The sequence below is a fragment of the Cetorhinus maximus genome, chromosome 11 (genome assembly GCF_964194155.1).
Source record: "Cetorhinus maximus chromosome 11, sCetMax3.hap1.1, whole genome shotgun sequence".
In the NCBI taxonomy this organism is placed as follows: domain Eukaryota; kingdom Metazoa; phylum Chordata; class Chondrichthyes; order Lamniformes; family Cetorhinidae; genus Cetorhinus; species Cetorhinus maximus.
The window spans coordinates 817953-828344 of NC_135889.1; positions in this window are offsets into that span (position 1 = coordinate 817953).

Consider the following 10392-nt stretch of genomic DNA (forward strand, 5'->3'; position numbering starts at 1 on the left):
AATATAGACTTAAAACACCCTCAATCACCAAACACCCACTTTTCACTCCGTTGCATGGAAAGCAGCACCCGCTGCTGCTCCACGGAAGTGTAAACTACTTTGGTCTGATTTCCCAAAGTTCCTTCACCATGCGGAGTGTACTGTCAAAATATCTCTGCAATTAGGAACGGATTAACTGAAACACAATCAGGCCAACGGAAAGGTGCCTCATAGGCAAATGTCTTGTAAAGAAAGTTACCACCGCGGTACCTCCCTTCCCACACCACCAGTCATATGGCAGATCTGGCACCCTCTCCATCACTTGTTAACCAGACTGATCATGAGGCCACTCTCCCCACCTGTTACCGACAATGATCACGAGGTTTCCGCTCTCCCACCTGTGCCCTAAATGCACATGAGCTTCCCTCTCCCCCAACTGTTAGCAACACTGAACTTGAGGCGACCTCTCTCAGACCTCTTTCCCGCATAATGATAATGAAGCCCCTCTCCTCACCTGTTACACACAATGCAAATGTTGCCACTTATCCCCACCTGTTAACCACTGTTATAACATGGCCCCCTACCATCACTTCTTACCCGCAGTGATAATGAGCCCTCCCCCATCCCCATCTGTTACTCACAGTGAAAATGTGGCCCTCTATCCCCCACCTGCTATCAGCAGTGATCATGTGGTCCTCCATCCCCACCTGTGACCTTTTATCCCCACTTGTTACTCTCACTGATCATAAGGCATTCCTCCCCACCGATTAGACATACTGCACATACAGCCTCCTTCCACCAACGTGCATGTTCCACTTTAGTCTTCCACTTTATGATTCATGTAAAAGTGGGAGGTGGAATTGGAAAGAGACAATGGAGGTGCGGAGAGTAGAGTGGGGATGGTAGTTGTGGCAGGTGAAGGAGTGTGTTCTCCACTGGTAACGTCAGTGATCGATTGATCCAGAAGCCAGGGTAATATTAGGGGACACGGCTTCAAATCCCACTCTGACGGTTATTGAAATTCTAAATTTGGTTGAAAAAATCTTCACTTGAAAGATCCTGTCAGTAAGGGTACCATGAATCTATCACCGCTTGTTTTAAACACATATCTGTATCACTAATGTCCTTTGGGCGTGGAAAATTGTCATCCGTTCCTGGTCTGGCCTACATGTGACTGCATATCCACACTAACGTGGTTGATTCCTAACTGCTGTCTGAAATAGCAGTCATATGGTTGGGGGGTGGTTCCTTAAGTTGGATTGACTGTGGAATGACATAAGAACACAGGATCATCGAATGTAGGGGCAGGAGTAGACAATGAGGCCATTCGAGAATACTCTGACATTAAATTAGAGCATAGTTGATCTTCCACCTGAACGCAATTTCTCCTAAAATCATCATATCCCCTGATGCCTTTGCTACATAGAAACCCATCGGGTTCTGTTGTGAATATAATCAATGACTGAGTTCCTCAGCCCTCTCCGGTAGAGAATTGATAACAATTACAACCCTTTGAGTGATGAACTTTATCCTCAGCTCAGTCCTAAATGGCCTATCCTTATTTTGCCCTGCTGTCCTCTGTTTCAAATTCCAAGCCACGGGAGGAAATGTTCCAGTGTCCACCCTGTTGAGCCATGCAATAAGTGTATATCTTTAAATTAGATCATCATTTATCCTTCGCTATTACAGAGAACGGAGGTGCAGTCTCCCCGATCTCTACTCCTCAGACATTTCAGTCACTGCAGGAATAAATCTTGTTCAACCTCTGTTGCACTCCCTCTGTATCAAGAATATCATTAATTAACTACGCACGGGCCTAGGCGTGGTCTCACCATCAATAAATCAACATCCAGACATGTATAATCCTGAGCTAAAAATCCATTGCAATGAAGACCAAGCGAGTGAAAGTTTGATAGTGATGGAAGAATTTCGGAGGGGGGAATCGGGATAGGGAATAAGGCAGCAAAAGGGGAAACAGGGGAAGGGGAAAGGAGAACGGGAGTGGGAAAACGGGAATGGGATTGGGAGATGTGGAATTGAGGAATAGCTAATATGAATGGCACAAAGGGGAGAGGAATGGAGGATGGATGATCTGGGATGGTACATAGAGAGGATTGGATGGGGATGGGGAATGTGGATGGAGCATGGGGATACGTAGTGTGGGATAGGGCAATAGGTGAGATGTCATTGTGGAGGGGCGTTGGGGAGAAGAGTGAATAGTAATAGGGAAAAAATATTGCAAAGGCAAAGGATATGAGCCTGGAAATATTCCAGTATTGTACTGAAGACATGTGCTCCAGGAGTTTCCTTGCCAGTAGTCAAGCTTTTCCAGTACAACTACAACACTGGAATCTTCCCCGCGTTTAAAAAAAAAACATTTCCATGATGCATGCGTCCTTGGCTAGGGCAGAGCAAATGAACCATCCCAAAATGCCCTTGAGAAGACAGTGTTGGCTGCCTTCTTGAATAGCTGGAGTCGATGTGGTGTAGGTACACAGAATGTGCAGTTAGGGAGGGAGTCCCAGAAATTTGACCCACCGACAGTGAAGCACAGTGATATTTCCAATAACGGTGGTGAGTGACTTGGACGGGAACTTCAGTTGGTGGTGTTCACACGTGTCTTCTTCCCTTTTCCTTCTTGGTGGTAGCAGCCGTGTTTTGGAAAGTGCTGCCTAAGGTGCTTGCGGTGCATTTCGTAGATGATACATGTGGCTGGCACTGATTGTGGTTGTGGTGCCAATCAAATGCGTGTCTTTGTCCTGAATGGTATCAATCTTCTTCAGTGCTACTGAAGCTGCACTCATCCATTCAATTGGACAGTGTTCCATTACACACCTGATGTGTGCCTACTGGAATGTGGAAAATTGCCCAGTTATGCCCTGTAAACAAGAATGAAGACAAATCAAACCTGAAAAATTACCGACCCATCAGCTTACTCTTCATCACAAGTAAGATGATGGAAAGAGTCATCAACAGTGCTATCAAGGGCAATTTACTCATTGACACTCAGCTTGCATTCCGCCATCGTTACATAGATCCTAACATCATCATAGCCTCGGCTCAAAAATAGACAAAAGAGCATAACTCCAGAAGTGAGGAGAAAGGCCGCATTTTTCCGAGTGTGGAATCAAGGGGCAAAAGCAAAATTGGAGTCAATGGGAAACGGAGGAAAACACACTGTGTGGTTGGAGTCATACCTAGCAAAAATGAAGATGGTTGTGGTTGTTGAAGTTCAATATCTCTGTCCCAGGACATCGCTGCAGGAGTTCCTCAGGGTTACGTGCTAGGCTCAAACATCTTCACCTGCTTCATCATTGGCATTATTTCAATCATAAGCTCAGAAGTGGGGATATTCACTGATTGCACAATGTTCAGCACCATTCACGACTCCTCCTACATTGAAGCGTTCCATATCCAAATGCAGCAAGAACTGGACACTGCACAGGATTTGTCCGCCTTGTGGCAAGTGACTTTCACGCCACACAAGTGACAGGCAATAACCGTCTACAAGAAGAGAGAATCTGTCACCTCTTGGCATTCAATGGCATTACCATTGCTGAATCTCACGTTATCAACATCCTGGTGGTTAACATTGAGCCGAACCTGAACTGGACTATTCACATAAACACTTTGGCAACAAGAGCAGGTTAAAGACTAGGAATCCTGCCGCAGGTGACACAATTTCTGACTCCCAAGCCTGTCCACTGTCTACAAGACAAACGCCAGGAGCGTGTTGGAATAATAAGCATTTGCCTGGATGAGTGCTGCTCCAAAAACATTCAGGAATCTTTACACCATTCAGCACAAGGCAGCTCACTTGATTGACACAACATCTGCAAACATTCACTCCCTCCACCACCGATGAAAAGTGGCGGCAGTGTGTACCATCTAAAAAATGCATTAAAGTAACTCACCAAGCTTCCTTAGACAGCACGTTCAAAATTCACGATCACTTTAAAGAAAGACAAGAACAGCAGAAACATGGGGAGAAACAGGGTCTGGACGTTCCCCTCCAAGCCATTCACAATTCTGACTTGGAAAAAAATCAACGTATTTCACTGTCGCTGGGTCAAAATCCTGTAACTCCCTTCCTAACAGCACTGTGAGTGGACCTACACCACATGGCCGGCAGCGTTTCAAGAAGGCAACTCACCACCACCTTCTCAAGGGCAATTAGGGATCGGCAACAAATGCTGGCCCAGCTTGTGAGGCCCACATCGCATCAATGAATAAAATAAATGGGGAATGTTGACAGGGGAATAGAAATGGGAAACTGGGAATGGGGCAATGTGGTGACTGGGGAAGTTGGAAATTGGAGGGGGAATGGGATGAGAGGTATGAGGTAAGTTGAGGGGGGCAACAGTTGAAGAGCAATGGGGAAAGGCAATGCTAGAGGCAAGTGGCTTGTGGTATAGAAAAGAGTTAAGCTAGGCTTGGAATGGGAAGGGAGAATGAGTAGAGGGAAACCAGGAAGGAGGAATGAGGAGAGGCAATGCTGGAAGTGGAGGGATATTTGGGATTTTTTTGAGGGTTATTTGGGGGGGATGTTGGAGATGGAATGTGATCAGCTATTGAGGCAATTGTCATTGGGAGGAGACAATGCAAGAGTTTAAATGAGGTATGGCTAGTGCAAGAGTAGTGATTAGTGGGGAGATTAGGGGCAAATAGCTGGTGGGGATTGGCATGATTTATCCAATTGCAAGGTGGGTAGGAGTGCGCTGTGGGGATGATGGAATTGATCAATCCATATTCCAGGAACGAGTAGAATAGGATTGTAACATTTTCCAATGAGTTGGATTAATCAATATCTCAGCTTGAGGGTTAGTGTTTCAATCCATGCCCTGGAGGAGGAAACTCTGATTGGTCTATATCCGAGAATGATGCGAGCCAGGCCTATACAGATTGTAAAAATCCGGCTGGGTCCATCTTTCTGCTCCATTATTATTATTATAGCTATTATTATTATCATTATTAATATTATTATTGTCAGCATCTTTACAATTATAATTATAATTATTATTATTATTATTCCATAAGGTGTAGATATTACTGGCAAGGCTGACTTCATTGCCTATCTCTTAGTGCCCTGGAGAGGTTGCCGATGGACTGTCTTCTTCACCCATTTCAGCCTAATTGGTGTAAGGACGCGCACAGAGCTGTTATAAACTGATTTCTGCAGCTGCCGGGTGGCATGGGGTGATTTGCTAGACCATTTCAGAGGACAGTTAAAAGTCTTGCTCATCACAGTGCAACGTGAGTTTCTTGTAGACCAGGCCAGATAAGGATGGAAAATTCCCTTCCCGAAAATTCATTCGTCGTCATGGGTTTTTAAGGCCATGCATATTAATTTTATATCACTGTTATTAAGGCTTGTTTTCAATTCCACATTTAATAATTTATTGAATTTAATTTCAACAAATCGCTGAAGTGGAATTTCAATGCTTGCAACCAGAGCATTAGCGTAGGCCTCCTGGGTTACTATTCCAGTGACACTACCACACGGTAACCATCTCCACACATTCCATATCCCAGAGAATGGGATGGAGTTCTACACCGACTCATACCCGGGGATCGAAGCGTTGCGAAAAGAGACCAGCCCATTTTCTAATGCTGGATCGTAGGTGAATTTCTTGCATCAACTTTTATCTTGGATTATAAATTGGGCTTTGTTTTCTGGAAGGATAAAGATGTACAATTGATCAGGATCAGTCTAATATCTTTGTACTGGAGTTCTGGGTGCATACATTATCCAATATGGGGAGGGAGGAGGGATGCTAATGCTCTCAATTTGAACTCTACATTTTTAAGTAGTTTGAATTGGACTAGGGTCCCCATGTGACATTTTTACTGGGATTGCATGGGTTGCTATAGGTAATTTCCCTGTTTGGTGGTTGGAGATACATTTGCATATTGGTCAGCGGTGACGTTGTTTCGAGTTGATGAAAAGCTGCCTGGGAAATCTCACCCTTTGTGTGTCTCCCTCCAGTCTCCCAGTCTCAGACTTGTCCTTGCTATAACATGGGGAGGTACAACATGCTGACCAAATGTTTCCACGTCTTCTGCGTCGAATGAAAGAAACGGTGGTGACGGCCCATAGGAAGCGCCCCAAGTGTAACGCTGGCTGTAGGGCCATTGATTTTCAACATATGGACATCGGCTAAGAGACATCAAACACAGGAGTGAAGGGGAGGGGTTCGTTTTTCTGAAGAGTCCGACTCCAAAAGTCAAGCACAGGGACCATGATGATCTGTCCCCACTCCCTCCTCTTTCTCCATACGAGCCCATCCCTTCCTAACCACATCTCTCATTCCTTTTGCTGCAGCAAAGGAAATGGGGCGGGGAGGTATTGGTAAATGATCTGTTTGAAAAGTTGACATTTGGAAACTAAGATTTGGGTTGAGAAGCGGGGCATGAACCAATTTGAATCAGTCATGTTGCTTTTCTCTCTACACTCAATCCTTGAGATATTCTGGGTCGACTGTGAACAATTTCATTCTCTTAACCTAAGGAAGGACACACATCGATTCCAGGAGATGCAATGGCGGTTCAATAGATTGATTCCGGGGATGAGAATGTTATCTTATTCTAAGAGAGTGACTAAACCGGGTGGATACACAATGGGGTAAAGAGGGCTTGCGGCGATCTCATTGAAACGTGTAATATTCGAGCAGGATTTGACAGAGTGGATGCTGAGAGGTTGTTTCCCTCTGGACTGGAGAGTCCAGAGTACGGGGTCACAGTCTCAGGATAAAGGGTCAGCCAGTTCATACTGAGATGAGGAAACATTTCTTCACACAGAGGGTACTGAATTTTGGAATTCTCTACCCCAGAGAATTGTGGATGATCAGAGGTTAAGTAAATTCAATGCAATTATTGCTAGTTTGTTTGGGCCGTCAGTATCTCTATCAGATAGGAGCACTACATCAGTTGCAGTTTCTATCTCAGTGAAAGCGCTGTACTCGTTGAGGTGCCTGAAGCTGTTGGAGAGTCTGTATTGTTTGCAGGGTTATTATCACTTGGAGAGTGTGTATTGGTTGTTGGGTCTTCATTTATTGGCGTGATTGCATCGTTTGGAGGCTCTGAATCAGTTTGAGGGTCGTGCATGATGTATGGTCTGCTTCAGTTGGAGGGCCTGTATCGGTTGGAGGGGCTGCTTTAAATGGAAAGTTTTCATTAGCATAGGTTGATTTAAAATGGTGCATAATTTTGAGGTGCGGGCTAATTGACTTGTTGTACAGTTATTATTGGATAATAAGTTTTAGATAATTGATTAACTAAATTCATTCATGAATAGTCTCAAATAATCTTTTTTAATTAGCTAAAATACAGTCTGCAGTTGAAGAGGGCAGTTACACCCCTGAGTGCATTAATGCAGCACTGAGAGACACACTGTAACATTTGGAATTTATTGACTAAATTCTCACAGTGGAATAAAGGATATAACTGAAACGCTATTAATTCTAGAGATGGTACAGATGGGATTTGAATGGATCGCCCTGTTATAGCCACAGCCAGTGTTAATTACTGCGCCAACCAAATCCCAGAGGAACCCTTAGCTTTTTGGCCAATTTATGTATTCTGAAAACAAGAAGACTTACCAATCTCAGCAGTAAGGAACTCCTGCAAGATGCAAACACGTGTCAAGCTTCCTCTGACTCCCCTTTGATATTCAAAAGAATTCCCAAAGTATCTAAAAATGTAAATGCTACACCTAAACAATTTTTTTGCTATATTTAAAATTAAAAAAAAAATAGATTTTATTATGGAGACTAAAAAAAACTTTAACGCACAAGATTTAAGTTAGAAAATTAAATTTAGTCTTAAAAAAAACATTTCTAACATACTCTCTACTTGGTCAAACCCACAAGTAACCACCGCCATGCAACATTCCCTGTTGGATGTTAACTACAATAGATCCAGCAATACTAGACAAGGAACATTCCTGTAGATTCAAGAAAGGCAAGCCACATGACGTCTACCCGTTTCCACTCTGTGGTGGAAATCAATTCAAAATGTAACTGTTTGTTGAAGCCCCAGTCATTAAAGGGTTGACTGGATGGTTCGTGCACATGGAATCCTCTCCAAGCCCAGAGCTCCAGCTATAGCTCAACAGCTCAGACAGCTGCAGTTATCTCCATCCTAAGTTCTCCTTAGTGACTCTAATAAATTTTTCCCCTTTCAACTCAGGTTTTATTGTTCTCTCGACTCTTTGAAACTCAAATCCTACTCACATATATATAATATAGATATAAAGATTTATATATATATATATGTGTGTGTGTGTGTGTGTTTTATGCCTTCAATAATCTATAACATCCCCAATAATATTTACGCAAGGAACTCCTGCAAGATGCAAACATTTGTCATGGTACCTCTGACTCCATTTTGATATTCGAAAGAATTTCCAAAGTGTCTAAAAATGCAAATGTTACATCGACCCTATTTACTTGTACCTCAAAGGTAACACCGCTATGTTTTTCAACGTTTAAATCCCCCAGACGACGTAAATCCTGGCAATCTCGGCTCAGCTAAATAAAACTGTATGCACATAACCATTGATGGGATTTTCAGCTTGTATTTTTTTAGTTAACGTGACCAGTATTAACAAGGCTTTGAAACTTTCTTGTTGAATTTCACACCAGTTATCACACCACAGCCTGAGGACCTGGAGACCGAGAGGGAAAGGGTGATCACCACGCAGCCCAAGAGATGTTAGCAGGTAGTGGAGGTGTCCCCTGAGGTCTCGCTCACAAATTGGTTTTCCTTATTGGAAGCTGCTGAGGGCGTTTATTCCTCAGATAAGTGCTTTCAGAGCAACGTTTGTACACCATGAGCGGCGAGGCTCTACATGCGGGGTGGCGGGATAAGAAAGGTAAATCTATGGTGATAGGGGATTCATAGGTTAAGGGGAACAGACAAGCGTTTCTGTGGCCTAGGCCTGACTCCAGGATGATATCTTTGTTCCCTGCTGCCAGGGTTAGTGAACTGCTACATGGCATTCTTCTAGGGGAAAGTGGTCAGCCAGAGGTCGGGACCCACATTGGTATCAATTACTTAGATAGGAAGGGGGATGCGGTCCTGCAATCAGAATTTAGGGAGCTGTGTAGAAAATTAGGAAGCAGGGCCTCTGATGTAGCAATATCCAGATTGCTTGCAGTGCCACGTGCCAGTGAGTACAGAAATTGGAGGAAAAGGCAGATGAATGTGTGGCTGGAAAGATGGTACAGGAGGGAGAGTTTTAGATTCCTGGGATACTGGGACTGGCTCTGGGAAGATGACACCTTTACAAGCCCGACAGGTTGCGCCTGAACGGAGCTGGGACTGACTTCCTGGGGACCGTTTCTTTAGTGCTGTTAGGAGTGTTTCAAAGTAACTCGGCAAGAGTGTGGGAGCCAAGAAGTAAATGTTAGAGAGTAATACCAGGGTGCCCAAAATGCTGGGGGAAACATATAGCACTGGAGAACAGTATATTAATAGGTAAATTCGGGGTAAGTATGTGAATGCACGGAGTATATTAAATAAGAATGGAGAGTTACAGATGCGGATTTCCATGTAGAAATATGATGTTGATGACAAAAAACGACCTGGCTCAAGGAAGGGCAGAGCTCGGTGTTAAAAATACCCGGGTACAAGATGTTCAGAGGAGCGGGGAACGGAAGGAAAGGAGAAAAGGTGCGGTGTTTATTAAGGAGAGACATGCAATGCTGGAGAAAATGGATGCCTAAGTGGGTTCAAGGACAGAAATTTGGCTAGAGATAAAGAACAAAACGCGTGCAATTACGCTGCTTGTTTTGGTGTATATACTGGTAAAAAGTGAAGAACAAACCTGCAGGTGGAAATAAAAAACAAAGGGATGCAGGGATTTTAGAGTAGTCAAAATGGAGGTCATTAATTACCCGAATATAGACTGGCAAAGTGGTAGCGTAAAAGGCAAGAGGGGCAAAACTGCCTAGATTGTATTCAGGTGAATTTTTACGTCAGTATGTGTTCAGCCCAAAACGAAAAGAGGCACTGTTGGACTTGGTTTTTGGAAATGAGGCGTGGCAAGTGCATCAAGTGTCAGTGCCGGAACATTTAGGAGACACGGATCAATGTATTGTACACTTTAGAATAAAGATAGAAAAGTATGATAGGCAATCTAGCTTAAATATAATTAACTGGACAACAGCCGTCATCGATGGGGCGAGAACAGAGCTGAGCCAGATCTAAAAGTTTGGCAGAAAACTATAGCTGAACAATGGGCTACATAAAACTAATTGGTTCGGTCAGAGTCAAGGTATATTGCATAGAAAGTGGAAGGTAGGACAAACAAATCCACAGCTCCATGGATGGAAGAGGAGATTGAAATTAAGATAAAGAAGAAAAAGTGCGCGTATGATAGGTGTTAGATGAAAAATACAATGGAGAACCAAG